Genomic DNA, 26,747 nt, shown 5'->3' on the forward strand with positions numbered 1-26,747 from the left:
TATGGTCTACAAAAGGCAAGGCAATGAAGGAGGGGCTGCCCAAAGCCTTTGAGCTGAGAGGATGCCACCATGGCCTTGGATGCCAGACACAGCCACAGGGTTTATTGTTTGCCTGGTTGGGCTTTGTTCTTGTTTTGGTTCCATCCCTCTCTCTGTGCCCCATTTTACTCTCTGAAACATCGTATCTTTTCATTATCTTTTCAATTTTACAGGGGTTCATAGATAAAAGTTTGCAGGGAGTCTTGGTAGAGACTCTGGAGTTGCAATTCTAAACAAGGTTTAGATTATGGGTACTCGAAAATGGACTAAATCTATTTTGCATTAGAATATGGCCATGAGCCTTTGGGGGACAAGGGTAGACGGTTATGGTTTAACAGGAAATGTCCTTCAGGGGCTTACATGTGGAGCGTGGTAGCTACCAACAGGAGGCAGTATTTGTACACGCTGTAGGTGTTTTGGAAGGTGGCGTCTCGATAGGGCATGTCTAGAAAGGTCAGTTTTATGTGGCCCCAAGCACCTGTCTTGTACTCTGCTTTTTACCTAATATGAGGTGAATGGCCTCCTCCTTCACATGCTCCTGCTATTGTCTGGTCTCCGGGGTCAATGGAACCAAGGCCTATGGACTGGAATCTATGCAACAGCAAACCAAAACAAATCCTTCCTCCCATGGTTTATTCCTGTTGGGTATTCTGTCACAGCAAGAAGAAAAATTGGTATAGGGATCTGTAAAGCACACTTCTGGGAGTGTCTGTGAGGGTACTCCTGAAAAAAGACTCTCATGTACGTATGTATGTATGTACATATGTATGTATGTATATGTATTCATTTTATTCCCCCAGAAATGCTTCCTAATATACTGCCGTGGTAATGATCATTGTCACTCCGTACCTATAATACACTGCTTGATCATCACCTGAAAGAGATGTTCAGAGTTCCTAGTCACAGCATGACTAACAGGAAGAATCTGAACCTGAGATCCTTCATCTCCAAAGTGCACGCCTGCAGCAGTACACCGTAGTGCTTCTGCTAACATCACAGGTGACTTGAACACAAGTCAGTCCGCAGGAGATTCTAAATAGAAGCCAAAGCTTTAAACCCACATCACCTAGCACCTCCCATGGCTTGGAGGAGGCCTTACGCAGCTACCCCCAGGCTTCCTGGTCTTGCTTTAATATCTGAGCAAACAAGAAGAAACCAAGAACTACCTTAGTTGCTCATGTGGTTGAAATAACTATACATTTTCCTCGAGTTTGTGGTTTTCTCCCAAAATGAACACCAGTGTTGGTATGCTTTACTTACTTTGCAGTGGGTTCAGTCATGGCTATATTAAGTCACGTGGGGGTTGCTAACCCGATGGCTAGGGTTTGGATTAAATGGTAACAGAATTTTGGACAGAAACCATCTTCTTTTTCTTCATTTACACTTGACTTTCTCCTTTCTCTCCCGCCCCCACCAAGCCATGGACAGCAGGAAGACTGTGTACAGTAGGCTGACTGGGCAGGGACGACCAGGGACGATGGGGCTGTTTCTCTCCACTGTCTCAGGCAAGCTGTGCCCAGACATGTCTCTTGTTTGTGGGTGGGAAGTTATGCATGTATATAAGCATGCCTAGATACATATGCTGGTGAGGTGACACCCATATGCATGTGGGAGGTCATTAGCCAACATCTGATGTCTTCTGAAGCTGATGTCTACCTTTTTATTCATGGTTGCTGGTGATCTGAGCTCAGGTCTTCAGGCTTGTGCAGTCAGCACCTTAGCAAGAGAAGTACCTCCCCAGACCTCATATATTTATGTTTGAGCAGCCATAAATAAATTATGCACAGACCCACCAAAAAAAAAAAAAGAAAGAAAGTTCACATTTTGCAAAACACTCTAAACATTTTCTTAAGAAATAATAATAAGGGGTGTTTTAATATACAAATGACTACATAACATTATACTCAATGTTAAGAAAGGTCAGACTTGGGCTGGAGAGCTGACTCAGAGGTGAAGAGCACTGTTGCTCTTGCAGAAGACCTGGGATCGACTCCCAGCACCCACATGGTTATTCACAACCATCCTTAAATCAGTTCCACAGGATCCAACACCGTCTTCTGACCTCCATGAGCATGAGGCATACACAAGGCGCACATACATTCCAACACACAAAATAATCTAGAAATCAAAGAAAGGGCAGACGTCATGAATGCTGTCTTCATGAGCCCTCTCAGCCCACAGCTCAGGAAGCTGCACCAAGAGGCCATGGTCTATCACCCTCAAGTCAAACGTAGCTTTGACTCAAGAGAGCTGACCTTCTTGTCCTATTGCCTCCTGGGAACTCAGCCAGCTTCTAGAATTGGAATTCCAGGACAAGCCGTCAGGCACTCCTTTTCTAAATGTATCATCAAGATAAAAACTTAATTATATCAAACAACCTAGACTAATCCAACACCTTCAGTCGTACAGTGAATCTGAAGTTATCTCCCCTGTAGGAAAGGCTCAAAAGTTGATGTGCAGAGGATCCTACAAGGTTTGACCACCTCTTCAAACTTCTCTGGTTTCACTCCCTTACGGGTGGGTTTCCTTTAAAGAGAAATCGTATAAGAACCTTAAAGCAGCATGAGTCAATTTCTTCTTCAGCACAAGTCTCCCTAAGGCATGAACGTCTTCCGCTGGCCCTACTTTACACATGGGTTAATGAACAGTGAACAGTAAGAAAGGCTGGAGATGGTAGGATGAAGGGGGACTTGAGAAGACAGTGTTTCTCAGTTTCTTCTCGGAGAGTAAAAGACATTTCTGGTGCTTTCTGATGAGTTTTCAAGAACTCAATAATTTCGCATAAGAATCTAGAAATGGAGGTCATAGTGAAGTACCAAGATATACTGAAAGCCCTTGAAATGTGAGCAAAAGGAAATAACCACTCATACTACCCAAAAGAGTAGATCAAAATCCACAAGCCAGTAGCTCAAGGCACCCAGAACAGACATGCACTCAGCCCCAAGAGTTAGGCAACCATCACCAGATCTCTGCTGAAGAAGAACCTACCTCACCCTTGTGTGAGGAGCAAAGACTAAGCAAAGGTAGAAGTGCGATGGATTGACTAGCTGAGCACACACTAACCCAACAGGCTGAACACACTGAATTACATTAAAACAACCCATTCGTGTAGTTAAGCTTTATCTACAACCCCAATCACATATTGTTTTACATGCAAAGTGATGCCATATGACTACATCACAGATGAGGAACAGATTGAGAAAATACCTAAACACTTCCTACTACATTATGGACTTAGCAGAACCCATCCATGTAGGCTCTAACAGTCCTGATGTAACTCTCAACTCAGTCTTGCCTTCTTCCTGTAACCTTCATCACCTGTCCCTAACCTTCCTGCAAATGTCAGGCTGCTCCCCCAGCTAAAGTAATGTATACGAAATTATGAGTGCCTGATAACCTTTCCAGAGGAATTGCCTTGTTAAAGTAGAGGACTGTTGACCTCAATTCAACTACACTTGAAGACGGTAGTATGTGTGTACAAGGATGTATAAGCGACTTTATAAAGCATCATGATCTCAGTATACAGGTATTGAAATCAGGTGAGATCAGGCATGTTTGGGGTGGGCTGGCTGAAATAGAATCAAACTACTTCAAGATATAAGAGAATCTGTGTTTTATTCTTCTGTTTCCCCCATAGATCATTTAAGCTGTTTCTTCATTCATACAGCAGAAAAAGACTGCTCTGTGCATGGCTCACGCAGCATGGCTTCCTCATGCCCAGCGACATAGAGATGGCATAGTGTAAGTATCAATATTGGAATCCTACCTCTGAATTGGAAGCATGGCTGGTGAATATTTTTTAGGCTAGGTGGACATCCTGAGAGATGTCTCCTACAAGAGGCCAGCCATTCCTCATCCCTTAAAAATCATCTTTAAATATCTGTTTTCTAAACCTGATGGTAGCTCAAGGTTGAATTGGAGCCTGGGAATATCTACTGTAAGAAAAAGCATTCGGTGGTTCTTATCATGAAGGGGCTTGTCCAAGCTTGTTTAACCAAACCACAAGGGCCACTGTCTCCATGGAAGGAAGTTTTTGAGTAACAGCATAGTCAAGGAAGGACCACCATCATGCACCTCAGTTTCTAAATGTCTTTGCCTTCAATCTTCAGTGAGCTGCCTCTTTCTCAGACTGACACCATGGGAATTTTCCATCCTGAGTCATTTCAAGGCCTTGGGAAACAATTGTGAGAAAGTTCAAAACCACCCACTCTTCCACAAGAATGGTGGTATGCCCTTTCAACACAGGATGCAAAGTGAGGGTTTCAGAGACACAGTCAGCATCCCACGTGCATTTTTTTTCTTCTTTCTTGGGATCAGGATGGTAAGCACAGTTCTCTTCTAAATTCAGCTACTGTTCGAGCAGATGAATTCGTTAGCTCTCACATCGTCCCTCCAACCCCACTTCATCATTCTAATTCACCTGGGCATTCTAGTCTCACACATCTGATCGTATCAGCTCGGAGATCAGCTCATATTTCCTAGACCAACCCCAGAAAGGTTTGGTGGGCAATGATGTAAAATACATCAAAGACTCAGTTTTACATACCGTCTTATGACTCCAATATTTCCCAAGGGAAGGCATGAGACACAGGTGTATTTTTACATAGAGACAATGAGCTGAAGGAAGCCACAAAATGGAATTAGGTCTGCGATCAAATAGACAGCTAACAACAGCTGCTGAAGCCACCCTCCTGTATAAAGTATAGTTGTGTTTTAAATATAAGTGTGCTGCCAAATAAATACAGAGGGCCAATGCACATAGAAGAGGTTGTCCCTGGCCAGTAGGAAGGCAAAAGACCAGTCAGCTTATCCTTTGGTATCAAATTGGCGAGTGAGCCTTAAAAATGTTTGTGTGTGTGTGTGTGCGAGTGTGTGCGCACGCATGCATGTGTGTATATGAACATATGTGTAGGGTGTGAATGTGTTTGCGTTTGTGTAGGTGTGTATCTTTATGTCTGTGGTGTGTGTGGTGTGTGTATGTATGTGTGATGTGTGTGTGTGTGTGGTATGTGTGTCTTTATTTAAAGGCTGGAAGTCAGCATCAGGCCTTCTTCCTCATTGCTTCCACCTTAGTTTTTGAGTCTCTCACTGAACCTGGATCTCACCGACTTGCGAAGCTACCTGGCCAGGAAACCTCTGGGAACTTCTCGTATGTGCTGCCAGCTCTGGGGTGTAGGGATGTGACAAAGACTCCACCAACTTAGACAATCTGACAGGCTGTTTTTGTTCGTAATACAAAGCAGTTTTGTTATCAATAACTCATCCTAGAACATTAACCTAAAATATTTAAAACTTGGCATAAAAATTCTAGGAAGGTTGTTCGCAGCAACACTGAACACATTGGCAACTACTGCGAAGGAAGACTATCTAACATCAACAGTTGCTTGAGCAAACTGGGTTAGGTGCTGGAATACAGACGACTAAAAATGAGGAGGGAGGGGCTGGAGAGATGGCTCAGCAAGTAAAGGCACCGCCGCCCGAGTTTGACCCCCTCGGGACCACATGATGAAAGGAGAAAATAAACTCATTCAAGTTCTTCTCTGACCTCTATATATGCACTGTTGTACACACACACACACACACACTAAATAATAAATAAAAAAATAAATAAATGTATACATACATACACAAATAAATAAGTAAATAAAATAAATGAATAAATGTAATAAAAATTTAAGTATGACACCAAAATATTCTGTAAAAAACAAAACAAAACAAAACAAAAGCTACTGATGGTATGATATTACTTTTTGTGTTGAATAAATTACAGTAGCCACTCAGCAGAGTGCTAATCCTTACCCACAACCCATCCCAGTTGGCCCTTTGCATCTGGGGGCTCTGTATCGAAGAAGTCAGAGAGCCAGATAGGAAGCCTTAGAGCTTCGTTTGGTTTATCTTATTTTTTGAGACGGGATTCCACACAGTCCAGGCTGGCATCAAACTCATTGTGTAGCTGAGGATGATCTTGAACTCCTTGTCCAGCCTCTGCAACCTGAGTGTAGAATTACAGGCGTGTGTCACCACATCTGGCTCATTTGTTTGTGTTTTACGTGCTGGGCAGAGAAACCTCAGTCTTCTATGTGCTAGGTAAGTGCTCTACTGACTGAACCACACTCCCAGCTCTAAAAAAGCATTACATTGGCCTGCAGTGAACATGTACAGACTTCCTCATCATCATTTCTGAAACAAAGCAGCAACCACAATTTACATAACACTATAGTAGTATTGTCAGCACTCTAGAGATTATTTAAGTGGGGGTGTGAGTGGGTTGTGCGCAAATACTGGGTTATTGCATATAAAGACTTTAACACCCACAGGTTGTGGTATGTGAGTAGAAGGAGGTCCTGGAATCAATCCACAGACTCGGGAAAGGCATCACTCCCAATTCACAACCTATTGTTTGGAACAAAGTCTCCCTACATAGCCCTGAATGTCCTGGAATTCCCTATGTAGACCAGGCTCACAGAGACCCACCTGTCTCTGCCTCCCAAGTGCTGGGATTAAAGGTGTGTGTCACCATGCCAGTTTTTTTTTTAATCTATCTTTCTCCTCCTCCTTTCCTCCTCCTCTTCCTCCTTTTTCCCGCTTCTTCTCCTACCCGCAACTCTTTAAAAGGAGAGCATTATGGCTCTTTTTTTTTTTTTTTTTTTTTCATAAAACCTTGACTTTAGTGAATTGCTGGTAAGGAACTGAAAAAATCACCTGGGATTCTCTTTCTGTGAAAATAGACAGAAACCAAGGTCACAAAGTTATTGACACGTTCTCGGAAAGACATTGTCAAATCAGGGCTGTAGTGGCCATTTTCACCCACCTGCAATCTCAGGAGTGAGCAGAAGACACTTGTCACAGCAAATGAAGAAGTGTAGTAAGTGCTTCAAGGGCCTTTGATATCTCTCTCACAGTCCAGCAAGTCTCTGTAACTCAGAGAGTAAATCTCCAGGTATAATTCTGACCACTGAATGTTCAGCATGGTCACCATGATTACGAAGATTGTATGGTGTACTAGGAACTTTCTGAAAGTAGTTATTAAGGATTCTTAACACACACACGTGCAAACTCGTGAAAGGGTTACTCATGAGGTGATGCATGTATTGGTTAGTCCAACAGCGGTAATCATCTTACCACACGTGTATGTATCAAATAAGCATGTTCTATGCCTTAAATAAACTGCTTTTATTGTCAACCATAGCCTACTGTCCTGTTTGTTTGTTTGTTTTGTCAACTGGACACGTTTGAGTTATCTTAGAGGGAACCACAATTGGAAAAATGCCCCCCATAAGAGTGGCCTGTAGGGAAGCCTGTGGGAGACGTGATTGATGTAGGAGGGCCTAGCCCACCGTGGATGGTCGTATCCCCGGACTGGTGGTCCTGGGTTTGATAAGAAAGAAAGCTGAGCAAGCCAGCAGCAAGCCAGCCAGACTTCCCTCAGTGATGGAGTGTGGCCTGATGGTTGTAAGCTGAGGTAAACCCTTTTCTCCCTAGTCGCTTTTGGTTATGATGTTCTATCATAGCAATAGCAACTCTAGCTGAGACCTAACGAAAGGAGAGAACCAACCCTCACCACTTGTTCTCTAATCTCTCTTCACATAAACACAGCCCACACACACACACGAATATATACCATATACATACATACAAAAATGAATTCCTAACACATAAGTATTTCTCACAGTGATTATCAATATACAAAAGAGAATTAACCACAGCTTTTAATTAGGGATCCTCTGGTGATTTGGGTGTTCAGATCAGTCTGGGGTTAAACCCGGCCACAATTTTAAGCGTTAGCTCCTAGAGCAACGCTTTTTAAAATATATTATTACTTCACTCTTTGGCTCCGGTAAGTACAGGACATAATTTAATCTTTCCTTGATGATTTGCGAGGCACTTCACACGCTTGCAGCGCCTCGGGTCATTATTTAGGACATTCGTTTTCATTGCCCAAAGACGCGGGAGTTATAGCGGAAGAAATGGCACTGAATTTGTTCGGATCCAAACCGTAGGCTGAACTCTGTTGAAGGGTTTTTATGTTTCTCCTAAGTCTTCAGAATGAGTATCCTGTCTCGCCTCTACGTGAAGTAAAGAACACCCTTCTGATGAATTGAAGGGTCCAGTTGTGCTCTAGAGAGGTACTAGTGATGTCAGACAACGATGCCCTGCCAGGGACGTCACCACAGACCCCTGTGACCGGCCATTCTAACCTCCCATGTCCTTCCGCCGTCCACAGAGGACGCATCCACAGGAGCACTTCAAGCCTTGATGACCCCGAGGGCCGTTTTCACTTTGTCATTTTTACAAACACTCCCTCTCCCACACTCACCCTGGCTCTGTCTGGATAAAGAATCGGGGGTGCTTTAAGGCTGCTTCCTGAATAAATAATCGAGGCTGCAGCCGCGAGCGGTCACGCTGTCTGTGTGACTCCTGCCTGCGGTGGTTTCAGGGGAGAGTTCTGCTTTGTGGGGTAGTGGTCCCTCTCAAGCTGCTCTGAGCCCCCGGAAACTAGCAGAAACCACACGGACCACGTCTAGTCTGTTCTCACCGATTCTCTCCTGTTTTTCTCTGCCCCTCTCTTCTTTTCCTCTGTCTCTTCCTTCTTAGGAATCTTTCTGAGGGAAGACCCAGGATGGGCACAGCGCCCTGGTGCCCTCCCCGCCTCTCACTCAAACACGCCTCAGCGTCCCGTCCTTGCCCCGCTAGCTGCTCGGGTAATCTGTAAGGGAACTTGGTCATTGGATGTTTGGAAGGGTGACAGTTTTCTCCAGATGCCCGTCCTTTTAAACGTCTCCAGCTCTCTTTGCACGCGGGTGCTTGCTGAAGGTTATTTGGATCTAAACTTCTGATGCTTTAAGCATAACCATACCGGGCTAGAGCGCTGACTCGGCAGTTAGGGGCACATGCTACTCTGGCAGAGGACTCGGGTCCTGCTTCCAGCGCGCACTGAGGAGCTTGCTGCTGCCTGTAACTCCAGTTCCAGAGGCTCTGACCCCCTCCCCTGGCTTCCAGGGGTGCCTAAACTCATCTGTACACACACGCGCACGCGCGCGCGCACACACACACACACACACACACACAGAGAGAGAGAGAGAGAGAGAGAGAGGGAGAGAGAGAGAATTAAAGATCTTAAAAGTATTAATATTTCTTAACAATTTTCTTTTAAGAATTCATCTAGAGAAACAGTTTACACTGGGCACAGTGGTTTATGATAGCTGTTCATCACAGCAGTAGAGCGATTGTCAGACACACAGACGACACCCGGCGGAGCGCGGCTGCGCAAACAGCGGTTCACATGGACGATGGAAGTACGCTAGTCCCTCATTCGAACACTGTCAAGTCTGGCCCACTTCCTCTTCGGCCACCAAGAAGGTAAAGAAGTGAGTGTTTGATTGTATAAGCCTGTAGCGGCACCAATCCCAACCCAAGACAAACATAAACCGGACTCATGAAACGCCAAAAAACAATGGAGATCAGTGGCGTCTAGGAGAAAAATAATATGAGTAATACTTACAGCCTCAAATTGGGTGGTTGGGAAATATTTTAAAATGTAGAAACAAAAGATCAAATTAATGTCAATAACATGCTTTCTTTAACCTCATATGTTAAGATGTTATATTTGGATGCATCATCGTCAACATAAAAGAAATCAGTGACTTAGATTTTCTTTTTGTTTTCCCTTTGTTTTTTGCACTTGTTTTTTCATACTAAGTCTTCAAAATCCAGTACCTACACGACACTTTACCACACATCTCAGTTAGACCCCGTAATAATGCCAGGGCTCAATAGTGACACGCAGTCACTGGAGCCCACTACTGACCAGAGCAAAAACAGATCTCTTAAAGAAACAGGGAGAGAATGTTTGGAGCCAACATTCCATAAATGCTACTTCCTCAACATCCTGTTTTAGCTAGTTCTCCTCAAAGTTTCCCATCTAAAGCAGCTGATCAAATTCTGTGACCCTCTGCTTGCCTTCAGTGACTTACCTTTTCTCTCCTCACCTTCCTGACTTGTCACTGGTCTCCTGTCCCTAATGCCTAAATTTTTCTACAACTACTTTTCTCCTAAGCATGAGCCTTTCTATAATTGTAATGAATAAAATTGTCTTATTCGCTTTCTAGTAATTGTTCATAGTTGAGCTGGCTCCAACTTCCTTGCCATGCCAGAGTGGTCACGAGTGGTCCTCAGCCAGGAACAGACGAGCCCCTCTTCAGATGCGCAGGGGCTTCATGAAGGCAACCAGAAATGTCTGCAGTGAAAACATCTCTGTTGGCCCAGCCTGCTTCTCAGGGACCTTCTCGGGATGTGCCCCAGCCTATAGCACTGTGGGAAGGGGAAGGGGAACAGAAAGGATCTCTGCCTCTAGTAAACCTGCTTCTCTCACTGCAACTCCTGAGAGCCTTGGGAATGGGAGAGCGGGAGGTCCAAATGCCAAGCAACACTCTCCTGGGCCCCAGTTTCATTATGCTTAGCTGAGGAGGCTGTGGAATTCACAGGGCACTGTCCACACCGCTTTTCCATCAACGCCCACTATACTTGCTCTCTGCTTGTCTAAGAGCCACAGGTGCTGTGCCCCCAAAAACCATGCTGGCTGAGTCACATCTTCAGGTGACGGAAGTAGACTGATTCGTGTTTGACCCTGTCCTTCCTAAGACTTCTTATTAAACTCAGGGCTTCAAATCATGTGGTCAGGGTGAATATCACAAACCTCAGTTGTACTATCCATCCTTTATCCTTGGGAAGCAGACACAGTAATGGCTAGTTCAGCAGCCTTGTCTTAAGGCATGGTTGGCTCTAACTGGACAAACCCTTACAATTATTATTTCCACATGAAAGATGTGATTGGCTTGCTCGGCGTCTATCCCCAAATGAACCACATTTTAATGAGAATAGAGTCAACCCAGCTGCTCCACCATCGTCCAGATCCACAGAGGCATGAAGACAATCTGTTGGCCCTCTCAAGTTCTATAAATGAAAGGGGTACCAGAAGAAAGCAGGTTGTCTAGGGAGAAGACGGGCTCGATCAGCATTTAGTTCAATATCTTTAACCTTATATTAATCACTCAAGGAAACTCTGGCTGGTGACCTGATTCAAAAGCTCCTGAGACGTCTACTTGTACATAAACACTAAACTTTGTCCAAGAAATATCAATTGTTCTTTTCATCTTTCTCCAGCTGGGTTGAGTCATTCTAACACTGCATGGCTTTTTAATGTGGTTCACACACTCCTCCTCCTGTCTGCCAATATCATAATGTATTATTTGGCTGGTGATTTTTCTCATTTGTTTTCTCAACACAGCAGCCAGAAAAAGCATCTCCCAACTTGGCAGAAGGTGACAATGTCCATTCTTGCAGACTATTGTGCCTGTATACTGCCAAAACTCTACGATATTTAAAGTTTCAACGTGTTTATCTGCTTTTTTCCCTTAGGAAAAAATGGGTTATCTGAAGTCAAAGTTTAATATTTTCCAAGTTTTATTATGTGAGTTACCAAACACAAAGTTGGTTATGCCGGATAAGACATATAATCCTAGCACTTGGGAAGCTGAGGTGGGGGGTTATCATTAGGTTGAAGGTAGGCTTCACAGTGAGACCTTCTCTCAAAATTAAACAAAAATGTAAAGGAATCAAACAGTCCTCAAGAAATGTTTGTCAAGTACACGTAAGATGTCAAATGATGTGAGGATTCCCCTCACAGCCTAGTCCTCTGAAATGGTATTGCTGTTAGATAAGAACAGGACCTCCTGTGTTTGCTGTATACATCATAGTTTTCTCTGAGCTGGTTGGTTTCCATTCTTCTCTCTGCTAGTCATTTCAGAGGAAAACTGAAAGACTGCTGTGGTACAGTAGAAAAGGGGGCAAAGACGTGGACTCCGCCACCAGTGAGCTGTGGCCTTGGAAAGTCCCATTACATCTGTGAGTCACATTAACTCATCCGCCAAAACATGGCACCTCAGACCAATGTTTTCCCCACACATAGGTCTCTAAGAACCTCCAATTCCATGGGATTTGTATACCCAGCAGGTCACAGATGAAATAAAGAACATGTCTCATTTATGTAGGCCTAATTATTTGTTTGAAGCAATTCTATTATGACTGATAACATTTAAATTCACATGAAATGGTTACATACAAATGGATCTGCACTGGTAAATTGTCACACTATACCTTTTCAAGCCAGGTATGCTGTTTGCTGCAGTGGCACTGTATGGTAACCCAAGATATGCTGATATAGAAAAGAGATTCTTAAGTTTGAAGAACATGGGACCCTGCAGTCTAATGATCTGTAAAATTCCTTAGCAGTACAATTCTATGAATCAGTGTTTCTGTTTTGACAAGAAGCCCTCCCATGGTCCAACTCAAAGGCTGGGAAGGGAAATAATGGAGTGTGAAGCTTAGGAGGGATCATCAGCTTGAATTGTAGACAAAGCCAGCCCCCTCGATCCTGGTGCATTCTAACTGCAGAAGCTCCTGCAGAAGAAAAGAGCATTCCAGATAGAGGCTATTACCGTCTTAGAGGCGTTCTTAAGTTCCCCTTTCCCTTTTTATGTCTTCCTCTCCCTCTATGTTCCATTTAACTGTCAAATAACTTCTGAGTGGATGCTTCTAAAATAGCAATTTATAACAATTATAATAGCCAAATACAAAAAAAAAAACAAAAAAATAATCAATTGACATTTGTAGTCATGGTGTTCCAATCTAAAACCAGACACCTTTTCAAAACAGGGGACAGGCAAATACTGAGTCAATTGTACCCAAACCATAACCCATTTCTTGGGGGTCCCATGTTTTTCATCTTAAAATAAGCCTTCGAATACTTCTGGTAGTAGAGTTGTTTCATGAACAGGAGACTTCCGTACTCACTTGTATAAGAGGTCAAGTCCCACATGATGAAAGCACAAGAATAACTTTTTTTTTTTAAGTGAAGAGGCAGGGGACAAAGTCCAATCCCCAGAGCCTACGTAAAAGTGAAAGGAGAAAACTCCACAAAAGTCATCCTTAAAACTCCATAATCCTGACATGGTAAATGTGCACACGCGCACACATACAAAGGCTAGCATGCACACTACTGATGACGATGATGAAATAGTGTCATCATCCTAATTGTGAGTTCTTTAAGGATAGAGAAATCTTCATGTTGAATTTGTCTGTGGTTATTGCTGTCAATGAATATTTTTTCCAAATGGTGACTTTCTTGAATATAAAAGCTTCAACACTGGAAGGGGAACTTGACCCCCCCTTGACCAACGAAGACAAGACTGAAAGAAAGCAGCCACAGCCTGGGAGCCAGTGTGATGAGTACAGAGTGGACAAATATTTATCTGAATACTTTTTCCAAGAACTCCGGAAAATGGGAAACAAGCCCTAGAACCAGCAGAACCCAGAGCTGTGATACCTCGTCACAGCTAGAGACACCTAGTTTTCTAAACGATGAATGAAAATTCACATCTTAGAAACTGGCTTTTTTGATTATGTGTGAAGTGAGTAAATGACTGTGAAACTAAGACACAACTTAAACTGCCAGAGTAATTATCAAGAGGGATTGTCCTTCTCATTCTGAAGATGCCCGGAAGTGTGGCAGGCAAGACTCCTGACGAATAGAAGGAGGGAGAAGGTTGGACCTAGGGGTGCAACTCAGCTGGCAGAGTGCTTGCCTGGTGTGGAAAAGCCCTCGGTCCAATCCCCAGGGCTAGGGAGGTGCAGTCAAGAGGATTGGAAGTTCAAGATAATTTTTTACTACATGGTGAGTTCCAGGCCAACCTCAGAGAAGGGAACCGGGTAGGGGAGATTAATACGTTCCCAAAAAAGAAAACACAGAATTAACAAAAAGCTAATGTTTCAAGGCAAGAAAAATAACTTTTGAATGTACAGCATTCAACTGAATGGTGACAAAGAGAAACTTCAGTCTAAGAGTTATTTTTTGTAAGAATTGAAAACACAAATTAATATTTTTTTTAGTGCCTGTTATGTATCTAATGCTATTCTAGGCAATTTGCATTCTCATCTCACTCAATTCTGCCAAGTACTTAGGGGCAATGCAATCCTAATTTACAGATAAGGCTCCCAAAGGTTTGCCCAAGATTACTCAGCCAGAGAGTAGCCTGGCCCACCTCTGCCTGGGCAGCCTGTGATAGGTGCCCACCACTCCTACTCCCATTAGCAGAAATGGGAAGCAGATCTCAAGCGGTGACAGGATGGATTTACTGAAGAGACAAACCGTCTTCCACTGTAAAGAGTTTAAAGCCTGCTTGGACTAAATCCATGAGGAAATCCTGGCTATTCTCAGAAGAAAGGAGAAATGGTCCATTGCTCTAAGCATCTGCTAGGATTTGAATATGGCTTATTATCACCAATGCCCGTGTGGAAGCTTAAGTCTTCAGCTGGTCGCATAGGGGGGAGGGACTTACAGGAGGCATGTGGGACACGAAGTGGCAGCCCTCATTAATAGGATGATGCCATTCTCCTGTGAGTGACAGCTTGCTCTCAGAGGGCATGGGTTGGCCACTGTGAGACCAGGCCTTACAAAGCAGCCCGCTCCAAGTTCTGCCTCTTCTGCAGGCCCCCTCTTGTCCTTCTGTTTTTCTGCCACATTTTGTACAGCACAAGGCACCTGCCAGATGCAGCCAGCCATGGAATCTTGAATATCCAGGTTTCAAAATCAACCTCTTTATAAATTACCCAAACTCAACCATTCTTTTATGGCAGAAACAAACAAACAATTAAATCGCCTAAGCCAGGGTCTTAATGATTGTTTGCTGGGGTTTTGAGTTTTTGTTATTTTTCATTTTTTTTTAATTAAAAAAAAATTTTTTAGTTACAGTTTATTTACTTTGTATCCCAGCTGTAGCCCCCTCCCTCATTCCCCCCAATCCCACCTTCCCTCCCTCATGTCCTCCCTGTCCCTCTCTAAGTCCACTGATAGGGGAGGTCCTCCTCCCCTTCCATCTGACCCTAGCTTATCAGGTCTCTTCAGGACTGACTGCAATGTCCTCCTCTGTGGCCTAGCAAGACTGCTCCTCCATCGAGAGTTGGGGGTAGGCCAAAGAGCCAGCCACTGAGTTTATTTCAGAGACAGTCCCTGTTCCCCTTACTAGGAAACCCACTTGGATACTGAGCTGTCATAGGCTACATCCAAGCAAGGGTTCTAGGTTATATCCATGTATGGTCCTTGGTTGGAAAAACAGTCTCAGAAATTTCATTTTCTTTTGTAAGAGGAAAAGAAGGAGGCATCCGTAGAAGAGGTTGCCAGCATTGCAACACACTGCTGTTGATAAGATTTTTTGCAATATTCTACCACAACAGCTGAGAACAGCCAAAGGCATGATAGATGAAGTCTGGCAGTCTGCCACATAAAGAGGCAGGGAAGGACTGATACTTACGTGAACTTAAGAAAGTCACAGGGGGAGGGGGCACAAGAGAAATTCATGGGATTTTAAGCAGGGGAAAAGTCTCTTTGACTCAGACAACACAAATCATATAAAGGCAAACCAGACAACAGCACAAAGCCATGAACAACAGAAAGTTTCAGGTGTGGTACAGGCTGCGAGAAATACAAGAAAATGAGTTGGGTGCTAAGTACCATTTGAAGACTATTTTGTAAAATGCCTAAAAGCACTGCCAGTTGAGGGAGTGTTTTTTTTTTCTTAAGTAGAATTCATTAATTTGTTAACGAAACAAAATAAATAATGGAAACAAAAATGTCATTGCGTAATAAGGAAAATGCTAGATTGACAGCCCAGAGACTTAATCTGATATTTTTAAACAAATAATTTGGCTTGGCTGGAATCTAATTTCTTTAGTGGTACAAACAGCATAATAATGCTATCAGACACAGAGGGGTTTTGTGAACATAAAATGTCACATTCGTGAAAACATTCTCTAAGTTCCCGGTGCTAGACAATCTTTATGATTTCTGTTTAGTTCTTAGTATGCAGCCTACTATTGCTCTGTGGAGAGACACAGCCACAACTCTTATTAAGGACAACATTTAATTGAGACTGTCTTATAGTTCAGAGGTTTAGTCTCTTATCATCACAGAGGGAATCATGGCGGCAGGCAGGCTCAGGCTTCTGAAACCCCAAAGCCCACCCCCTAGAAACACACTTTCTCCAACAAGGCCACACCTACTCCAACAAGGCACAGCCTCTAATAGAACCACTCCCTATGAGTCCATGGAGGGACGTTTTCATTCAAACCACCACATGGCCCTTCCAGCCATAAATGGCAGGCAAGATGGGGAGATTAGACTAGATTATCCTTTCAAATATTCACACTCTTTGTTTATTCAAATTAGCATTTTGTCTTTAAGGTGCCATAAACACATGTGATGGTACACAAGGAGACACTTCATAGCCAGCAAGTGGAGAAAAACCAAACTAAGGAGAACTGCAAAGCTGCCATGAGACACCATCCACGCAGAACTGTCAGCCAGAAGAAAGTGGAAAGACAGCGATTGAATAAAAATCTGGAAAGAAATTCCTCTCTGCCTGCTCAGCCCTCTCACACTCCCTTAAGCAGGGCATAGGTCACCACCTCTCTGCTTTCTTGGCAGGCTGCTTCCACCTTTGTAGAGTGCAAATTTCTACACTTCCCCCATGATGTCTTCTCCATGTTGGTTTCCGAGTCTTGCGAGTATCACACTTATCTTCCTTGTATAGCTGGTTCTTTGTATGTCTACCCTGCCGAGGAGATTTCTACATCCTTAAGAACTGGAATAGCATTTTATTCAACCTTACAGTCTAGCAAATGCAGTCTGGCACACAAAAAAAATGCCCAATGCTGCTAGTTTGTTATTAATTAAGTCATGTTGAAAGCACAAAGTTCTCAATGCTTTGTCTAGCTGCCTTTTAAATAAACAAAAAGCTTCCAGTGTCAAATGGCATCTGACACCAGCTTTCTAAAGTTCCCTTAAAATATCTACAAATATGAAGGAGATAAATTTAGGAAATCTTAAAAACTTAGATACTTTAATTAACCACCTGGCTAATGGGACTATGCTGAAGATTGCAACTGACAAAAGCCTTGCATTAGTCTCCTTAATTGGAAGCTCATTTGAAAAGAGGTACAAAGACCATTACATTTCTCTGAAACTGTATTGATGCCTGATGCCTAGAGGAAGAATCCAAGATTTGTCACAGTCCAGAAACTGGATAGCTGCCCCTTTTGTTTAACCACTGGTTTTTAGGTTGCCAGAACATTGCTACTTGCCTTCTCCAATTTGTGAAAGTCCAACTGAAAATTTTTGAGTACAAGAAGCCAAATCAAATGGAGTGAAAACCATAATCAAAGACATAAATGAAAAAAAAATCATGAAATATACAGTTGTGCCTCAAGTATATGCATTTAAAAAGCCCACAAGGTTTCCAAGAAAACACACACACACACACACACACACAATGTATACTCAACTGTATTCTTGAAATCTTAATATTAGTATAAAGAAATGCCCTACAAACATTTAGACAGCTTTAAACATAGTTGCACGTGGCGCTGGAGTGATGACTCGGTGGGTAAGAGTGCTTGCTGCTCTTGCAGAGGGCCTGAGTGCAGTTCCAAGCACTCAAATCCAGCAACTCTCAACTACCAAAGATGCCAGTTCCCCTTTTCTGACCTCCCACAGCACCAACACACACCTGTGTGCTCATTTGCACACATGCACACACACACATACAAATAAATAATATAATGTAAATATAAATTCCATATAAAAAAGAAAAATCAAGATATTTCCTACTTTTCCTTGGTTTATGTTTTGGGGAGAAATTAAGTAGGATGTACAGAATTTTAAGGAGCAGAATTTGCATTTGGTCATGGTGGTTGTCACAAGCGAAAGCAAACCAGAACACCTTTATGACACTACCCAGGAGCAGCAACAAGGTGATGCCTATCTAGGCACCATTGACCCACACTACAGCTCAAGAAGGATTGGTATCTTGACGGACCCAGGAATTGTCTTAAAGCTATCCCCTTAAATTCATTATTCTTCAAGGCTGTCCCTGAAATGAATGCTAGAAGAGAGTCCCTTCTGCTCCTTGGCATCCCTCTTACCTTAGGTCTTTTGCCTTCCAAAATGAAAAATTCCAAGTTCCCCTGGGATGGCATTTCTCTGGTCAAGCCAGGTTAGGATTCTTTTAAAAACCCTGGCCATCTGGTGTGTGAGCAAGCTTCTATAGGTAAACACCACAAACCTCGCCCTGTTGTTGACTGTTCATCAAATTCTTCTTGCCTGCTTGTCCCATCAGGCCTCAGCTGAACAACTCCTAAATGGCTTGGGCTGAGGTTGTTAAGGCAGAACCAATCAAGCCCTATGCCTGGATGAAATTGGTTGGCTCTTTACCCTCGCCACCAGTGGGTTCTCTTAGGGTAATTTGAGGATAGGCTTAAAGCCTAGGGTTCCAGTCATATCTGCCACCTATCTCTCCCACCTCCCAGCCTCTGCCAAAACTAGCCTCAGCCTAGGTGGGATATTGGCTTTGCAGTTCCATGGGTGCCTGATTATCTGACCCACAACAGCCGTAGATCACTCTCACATGTGAATGGAAAAAAGGTATCTCTTAATGAAGTCACATACTACTTCCTTCCTGCTTTCAGAGGGACCAATTTATACTGAGGCTTTTTCTTTCCTTGAAAGAAAATGCAAGAGGCAGACAACATTCTGAAATTTTAATAACTCCTCTAAAGCTCTAATCTCAGCAGGAATCTGATCTAAGTATAGAGAAACAAGGGGTGACCATTAAAATCACATGTTTAAGAAACCCAGACAAGGATTGTCAACCCTTGTGCCCCTAGCAGGAAAACCCTCATCTGCCACACTTACACCCAACCAACCAGCCTTCTCCCATCAGTGTGTCTGTCTCAAGCAATTGCCTATTTCTGATACCAAATCTATATGGCTTTCCCAGTTGTAAAAGACAGAAAACTAACTATCCAGAAGGGAATTTTATTGGTTTTTGTCATGGGAAAGGCCAAGAGTAAGACTTCAGGCATAGCTGGATCAAGGATCTCAAATAATTAATCGTGGTTCATACTTTTCACATTCTCTCTCCTTAAAGCTAGCTGTCTTGGTTATTTTTTAATTACTTTTCAATTTAATTTGTCTTGGTTCTTTTTAATGAAGAAACATGTGACCAAGGCAGCTTGTAGAAGAGTTTATTGGGAGCTTATAGTTTCAGAGTGTGAGTCCATGACCATCACAGCAGGAAGCACGACAGCAGGCAGGCAGGCATCGCACTGGAGTAATAGATGGGAACTCAGTCTGGTCCACAAACACAAGGCAGAAAGAGATCTAACTGGAAATGGCGTGGGACTTTGACACTCAGAGTCACCCCAGTGGCACACACCTGCTCCAACAAGGCCACGCTTTCTAATCCTTCCCAAACAATTCCACTAAGGATAGAGCGTTCAATAGATGGGCCTATGAGGGCCATTCCCACTCAAACCACACCAGACATCTGACTACAGTTTCCGTCTCTCCAGATCCCTGTTCTGCCCTTTGTTGTTTGATTTTATTTATGCTAGCCTGACTCTCTCCATTAAAGACAGACTCTGTTTGAAGGACAGGAAATATAGCCACTGGTAGGCCAACGCTATACCCCATGACTCACAGTCCACACATGGATTTGCATTCGAGCTCTTGATTGACCCTATTTGTATGCCTATGCTTTTGATAAGTCGTTTCAGACAGACCATCACAATGAACCAGTCCAGGTCTCTTTTTTTTTTCTGACTTGGAATTGATAATCACAGCAAAACAAAGACAAAAACACATGGGACAATATGATCTTCTTCTGAAAATTTTAAGAATGTCTCTATCTTAAAACTCAATACCAGGCTGAGGCTGTAACTCTCGTGGCAGAGTGCTTATCTAGCCTGCATGAATCCTTCAGTCCAGTCCCGAGTACCACATGAACCAGGGCATGGCCCAGGCCTGTAATCCTAGTACTGGGGTAGTGGATGCAAATTCAAGATCATTCTAGGCTACATAGTAAGTTCTAGACCAGCTGGGGTTAAATGACATCTTGATTCAAAAAAGAAAATTAATGAAGAGGTGGGCAGTACCGGAATAACACCCGTAGTTACCCCCTGATCTCCATGTTCATATGCACACACACGCAAATGCACATACACCCGTATATATACCCATATATACATATATCTACGTAAACACACCCATTCACACACATACACACGTACACTCACTCATACACGCAAGCAGTGTACTTCTAAAACAAAGCCACACCATCCTTTTAGATTTCTGTAAACATACCTATATGTCTGTGTATATATTTATACAAATATGTGTATATGTGTACGCAAAGTCACTTAAATTTCATCCTTCATTATCCCTGTGATCTATATGTTTGTGTCCTCAACCCTATCCCAGAGTACATACCCTGTACTCTGTAATAGTAGTATGTGATGCCTTTGGGGGTGAGTTGGTCATGAGAATTCTGAATGCCCTTCTAAAAGAGGCCCCAGAAAACTGCCTTGTCCCTCCCTCTGAGTGGGAACAAGGAGATGGCATGACTTTTCAACAAGAGAGCAGATCCTGAGCAGCCTATTAACACCTTGATCTTGTATTTCCCAGCCTCCTGAACTCAAATTTCTGCTACTTAGAAAGTATCCAATTTAGGGTATTTTTGCTCTAAGAGCCTGAACATTAACCAGGCAGACTAAGACATAATCTCATCGACTACACTACAAACAATGATCCTAACTCCTCCATGCAGCTGATAGAGACTGAGGACAAATGCCTGTCATTCCTCATCAGACTCACTTCTCATGATCAGCCATAATTATTATTTTTTAATTCCTCAAGATGTCATTAACTATCTCTATTGCACTTTCTACTCTATTTCTTCCCTGGAACGCTTTTCTCCCCATTACTGGCCAGGCTAGCACCTTCTCATCCATTAAATGCTGGCTGAGCACCTATTCATGGGTCCCATTCACACAGGATTTTATTAGTCTTCTCTTTTATGCTGGGTCATTTAGAATCAACAGTGAATAAGACAGACCAGGTCCCAGTACCCTCGAGGCCCTTTCAGTAACCAGATGGCACATTCAGACTGGCAATTTTAGGGGAGTTTACAAAGAGGGGCAGTTTAAGAAGGACTGGGCTGTAGAGAGGCCCCAAGACTGGAATGGAGTGTGTGCAGAGGTCACCTGTCGGGACACTTGATTTTGAATTATGGCCAAGATTATATACCCTGTGGTTCCCACAGGGAAGAACCAGAGCAGCAGAGCCCCAAACTCACTTCCCGTTCTGCTCCCCCTGGTGCTTTGTATTGGTGAATCCAACCTGAAGCTAGAGAGGCAAGGACTGCTGACGTCCATCTGACTGATGGGCCAGGACAGTAAGCAGGGTAGAGAAGGGCAGGGTGTGGGTTTTCGGGCATGGCGGGAGGGAGGATTGGAAGTTACCTGGAGCTGACTGTGCACTAAAACATGCACTGTCATGGGGTGATGCAAAGCATAACGGCAGCTGATATTCAGTAAGCCCCAACTGCGGATTAATCACAGTCTAGCACTTCACAGGTGACAGCCTACCTCTTCTTCAGAAGAAGCAATGCAGATTCTTAAACAGATGAGGGACCCAATCAGAGAGCGGGATTAAGAACCTTGTGCAAGGCAGCAGAGCTGAGCAGAAGTTCTGGTTCAGCTGCCCAGCAAAGGCTTCTACTTGGTAGGCTAGAACACCTGTCAAGACAGACGTTTTTCAAGAATGATATTATGGATGGGCGAAGAAAAAAAAACTGTTTGGGTAAGGGGACAGTAGGTGGCAAGCCTTCAGGAAGCAAGGATAAGGGAAGATTTTGATGTACGATCCTAGAGTAATGGTCCTAATGCTCTGACCCTTAATACAGTTCCTCAGGTCGTACTGACCCTACTACAAAATTTTTTCATTGCTACCTTTTGGGTTGTTTGTTTGTTTGTTTGTTTGTTTGTTTTTGAGACACTGTTTCTCTCTGTGTAGCCTTGGCTGTCTCAGACTGGCTTTGTAGATCAGGTTGGCCTCAAACACACAAAGATCCACCTGCCTCTGCCTGAGATTAAAGGCGTGTGACACCATTTCCAGCTAACCATTGCTACTCCATAACCATAACTTCGCTATTGTTGTGAATCATAGTGTAAATCTCTGTGGGTTTTGATGGTCCTAGGCAACCTCTGTGAAAGGGTCATTTGCCCCCCACTCACACACAGGGTTGACACCCACAGGTTGAAAACTGATGCCCTGGGAAGTCTTTCTAAAGAACTGACTCTGAAGCTGACGTCTGGAGAGGAGGTTGCTGTGCAGCACTGAGCTGAGGGGAAATGGAGAGGGAAGCCCCTAAAGCAAGCCTGGTGGGTCCAAGGTCACCCATCCATTGCTTCCGTGACAAGAAACCCAAGCACAAGGCGGAAAGGGCAAGAAATTGCCGCAGAGATGGACAAGAATCACGGAATGAACACAGCTGAAGGGTTTACGATGAGATAGTGAATGTTCAAAAGATTGCTATGGAGAATGGTTAGAGGGGAAAAAATCAGAATAGGGAAGCAGAGAGAGGAGCCTGAGAGGCCATCGCCATCACGAGAGGAGAGTTAGCTAATGGCTCAAAGGTAGCAGTAGAGGATGGGGCAGGTGGACAGAGTCTGGGTTCAGGCCCAGATAGCATTGTAAGGAACCCATGAGACACTGGATGAGAGGAAGTTGAAGAGAAGTTCCTGAAGGAAGTACTGACCAACGGCGGATGGAGTTCCAGGAACAAAGAACCAGCAGGTTTCACCCGTTTCTCCCAAGTTCTCTAACAGTTCTCCGAGAGGCAGTGTCAAACAGCAGGTTTCACCCGTTTCTCCCGAGCTCTCTAACAGTTCTCCGAGTGGCAGTGTCAAACAGCAGGTTTCACCCGTTTCTCCCGAGTTCTCTAACAGTTCTCCAAGTGGCAGTGTCAAACAGCAGGTTTCACCCGTTTCTCCCGAGCTCTCTAACAGTTCTCCGAGCGGCAGTGTCAACCATGCAGAGCCTCAGCACAGTAGCTCTGTTCAATGGCAGCTTCAGAGCAAAGACAGAAACCTCATGAACACTTAAGATTATTCATTTGTTTTTAAGAATTCACTTTATCATCGTTGCTGCTGAATATCTCTGTTGCTCAGATTTCGAAACGAGACAAGAATATACTATTTTGCACATGGAAAGCAATTGAAATATAGAACCAATAGGCAGGTTGAAGTTTTCTAGGGATCATGTATACGCAGGAGGGAGTGGGACTCTGAACAGAGATCTGAGAAAGTGCAGGCTGCAATGGAGACTAAGAGGCCCAAGGTAAGACGGGAGGAGAGCTTTCAGAGGTGACAGAAGCCAGCACAACACACAGCATTTCCACAAAACAGAGAGGCCACTCTGGTCAGTGCTGCTAAGGGGCTGAATAATATCAGGACAAAGAAATGGACATTCTGTGTGGCAATGTGTGGTTTCTTGGTTGCCATGCTAACAGAGGCAAAAAGCAACTTGTTTCCAGGCTTGCCGGAGTGGCAAATCAGGGGAGAAAAAAGGTGGGAAGAGCAGCGAGGATGTGGAGTACACAGATGGCAAAGACTTGCCACTCAGGGACCCCAATCCTTGGCCTGTGGAGCTTTTAGCTAGCACAATCAAGGAAGCAAAAGTGGCATGCCTTGGGAGCCTTGGCTCCAGCAGTACTCTTTCAGCTCTGCATTTGTTATTTTAGGGAAAAGCAACTCTTCCCCCAGCACGATAAGGAGGCAGCAGCCCAACTCTTGTGGTTAACCACTTAAGCAATCGGCCTTGGTGGGTTTTGACAGAGCTCTGCAGGAGACTGAGCCCTTTCCTGGAAAATCAGCTTGCATGGGCTCTGTACTGGGAAAACTAACCCTTATGCCATCAGTGATCTTGACAGGAAAAAACCTCAGTAAGTGTCAAAATAACTGAAGGGACATTAAAGAACAGAAAATACAAGGCAATAAAGATGGCCTTCCGTGCAGTTCAGTTTTAAAAAAAGCAGAGAAGTGAAGCAGCAGCTATAAGCAGGTACAGAATCAAGAATGTGCCTTTGAGATGAAATGGCTCAGGGCTGCAGGTGTGGTTCAGTAGGTAGAGTGCCTGCCTAACAAGCACAAAGTTCTGGGTCCAACACCAGCACCACATAAATCAGACATGGTGGTGTGTGCTTGGAATCTCAGCATTTGGAGGGGGGGGGGACAGGAGGATCAGAAGGCCAAGGTCATCCTCAGCTACATAGCAAGTTCTAGGCCAACCCGGGCTGCATGAGATAAGAGAGACACAGACAGACAGACTAGGGGTGGGGGGAACAGAGAAACAGAAAGAGACAGAGGCAATATGAGAACATTCTAGAGCATACTGGTATGCTGCTCTGAACAACAAATCAAAAAGGGATCGCCAGACAGGTGTGATGGTACATGCTTTTAATCCCAGCACTTGGGAGGCAGAAGCAGGTGGATCTCTGTTAGTTTGAGGTCAGACTGGTCTACAAAATGAGTTCCAGGACACCTAGAGCTATATATGTAAAGATATCCCATCTCAGAAATAAAACCCAAACCCAAACCCAAAAGAGATCATCAAGGAAATCACATCCTCAGTTTCCATATTAGGATATGAAGTCATGCCATGCATTGGAATAGAAGTAAGGGACATGGCTGATAGGTCTGTAACTTTGTGGTACAGAGATGAAGGTGTCCCAAATGATGCTACAGTTTCTCAGTGAAGGTGAACTTGCTATGTAGCTGAAGAGACCCCTATAAAGGGACCCTATCCCTGAGCTCCCTGCATGAGCCAAAACAAATCTGTTCTCCCTTTATTCTTCTATGGATTATATCGTTTAAGTTACTGCTTCTTGACTACAACCCTTTCTACACTAGAAGCTTTCAGATTAAGTGCTTACCTGGTATGTGATTGTATGTGTATCTGTATACGTACGTATATGTGGCTATGTATATGATTACATAATGTGTATATGCTGTGTATATATGTGCACATGTATATGTACATATGTACAGGTATGTGATGTATATGTATATGAACTGGATACACAGCATCCAGGCCTGTTCAGATGCTCAGTCATCATCTCATAAGTGATGAAACTATCTACAACCAGGTGGGGGAAACAAGGGTGATTAGTTTTCTTTTTTCTACTTTTTTAAAAATATCATTTAAATGTCAACAACAAGCATACATTGCCATTACAATAGAAGGAGTAAATGAGTTTAAAATCAAAAGAACAAATACCGAGATTTGTCCAGAGTTCAACTAACAGGAAAAGTATAGTGATATTAAAGATGTTAGGGTATGAGCGAGGATAAAAATGTATCCAATATCCATGGAGGGGATGAGAGTCAGAAAAAAAAAAAAAGGAACCTAAGGAGTAAAGAAGAAAATAAATGCTGGATTTTTATTAGGAACTTGGTAAGGTGGCCCTCTGATCCCACCTGCTCCAGAGAAACCCAGATCTTCTCAGGCAGTAGCAGCCTCATCCTTGAGACATGATGGTGACAGTTGGGGTTGGCAGATTCAGCCATCCTGAGCAGCTGGTGACCAGCGCTGCTTTCAACTCTGGAAAAGTGGGTTTTGCTCCCATCAACAACCCCTCCGCTGATCTCGACACTATGGTCTAGAGGTCCCAGCAATATCCTCTGCACAGTCAAGGATGGCAATGAGAAACTTATCACCAACACTAAGGCTATCTCCATCTTCAAGGAGCAAGATCTCACCGACAGCAGATGGGGCGTGCTGGTGCCAACTATGACGTGGAAGTTATGGCGGTGTCTTCACCCCCTCTTGGAAGGGTAGAATCAAATGGGTCATCTGTAACGGAAGTTTGGGTTTCTTTAAAAACGCAGTTATGTTATGTCAATATGTTTTAATTTCAATCCCAAGTGTGGGATTTTAGTTGGGCCTTAGTTTATCCACAGCTGATACTTGTCTCTCGAAGGGTGTGGTCTTTGCCAGCTGGTAACAGCCTGCCACGTGCGGCACGAGAGGGGCATGGTCTAGGGCTCTGATGATATAAATCTGAGAGCCCAGAAAGAAAAGGTGTGGCATGCAGTGGTGGCATGTGGCGAGTGGCATGTGGAGAGAACAGAGACGGACAGTGTGGCGGATTGGAGCAGATGGATTGAGAGAAATGCTTTGAGGTGCAGCGCTTAGAGGAGACTGCTGGCTGCATTTGCTGTTGACAGAGTTGGTGCCCTAAAAGAACCTGTTGACCCTAAACAGCTGGGAGAAGTAAACCTTCTCCCACTAACCTTCACCACTAACCTTCTCTCTCCTACTTAGGGTTGGGGGGTTGGAAGGGAGAGACTTTAAGGAACCCCAAATAAAATAGAGTTTAAAAAAATGAGTGATCCTCTACAGTAAAAGATCTTCAGGATGTATCTCCATCCCTAATCTCAAGCTGTACTACAGAGCAACAGTAATAAAAATTGCATGGTACTGGCATAGAAACAGAATGGTGGATCAATGGAACTGAATAGAAGACCCAGAAATAAACCCACACACTTATGTACACCTGATCTTTGACAAAGATGCCAAAATCATACAATGGAAAAAAAGATAGCATCTTCAACAAATGGTGCTGGTCTAACTGGATATCTACACGTAGAAAAATGCAAATAGATCCATACTTATCACCCTGCACAAAAGTCCAAGTAGATCAAAGACCTTAACATAAAACCAGACACATTAAATCAGTTAGAAGAAAAAGTGGGGA

Source organism: Meriones unguiculatus, chromosome 1 (assembly GCF_030254825.1).
Source record: "Meriones unguiculatus strain TT.TT164.6M chromosome 1, Bangor_MerUng_6.1, whole genome shotgun sequence".
In the NCBI taxonomy this organism is placed as follows: Eukaryota; Metazoa; Chordata; class Mammalia; order Rodentia; family Muridae; genus Meriones; species Meriones unguiculatus.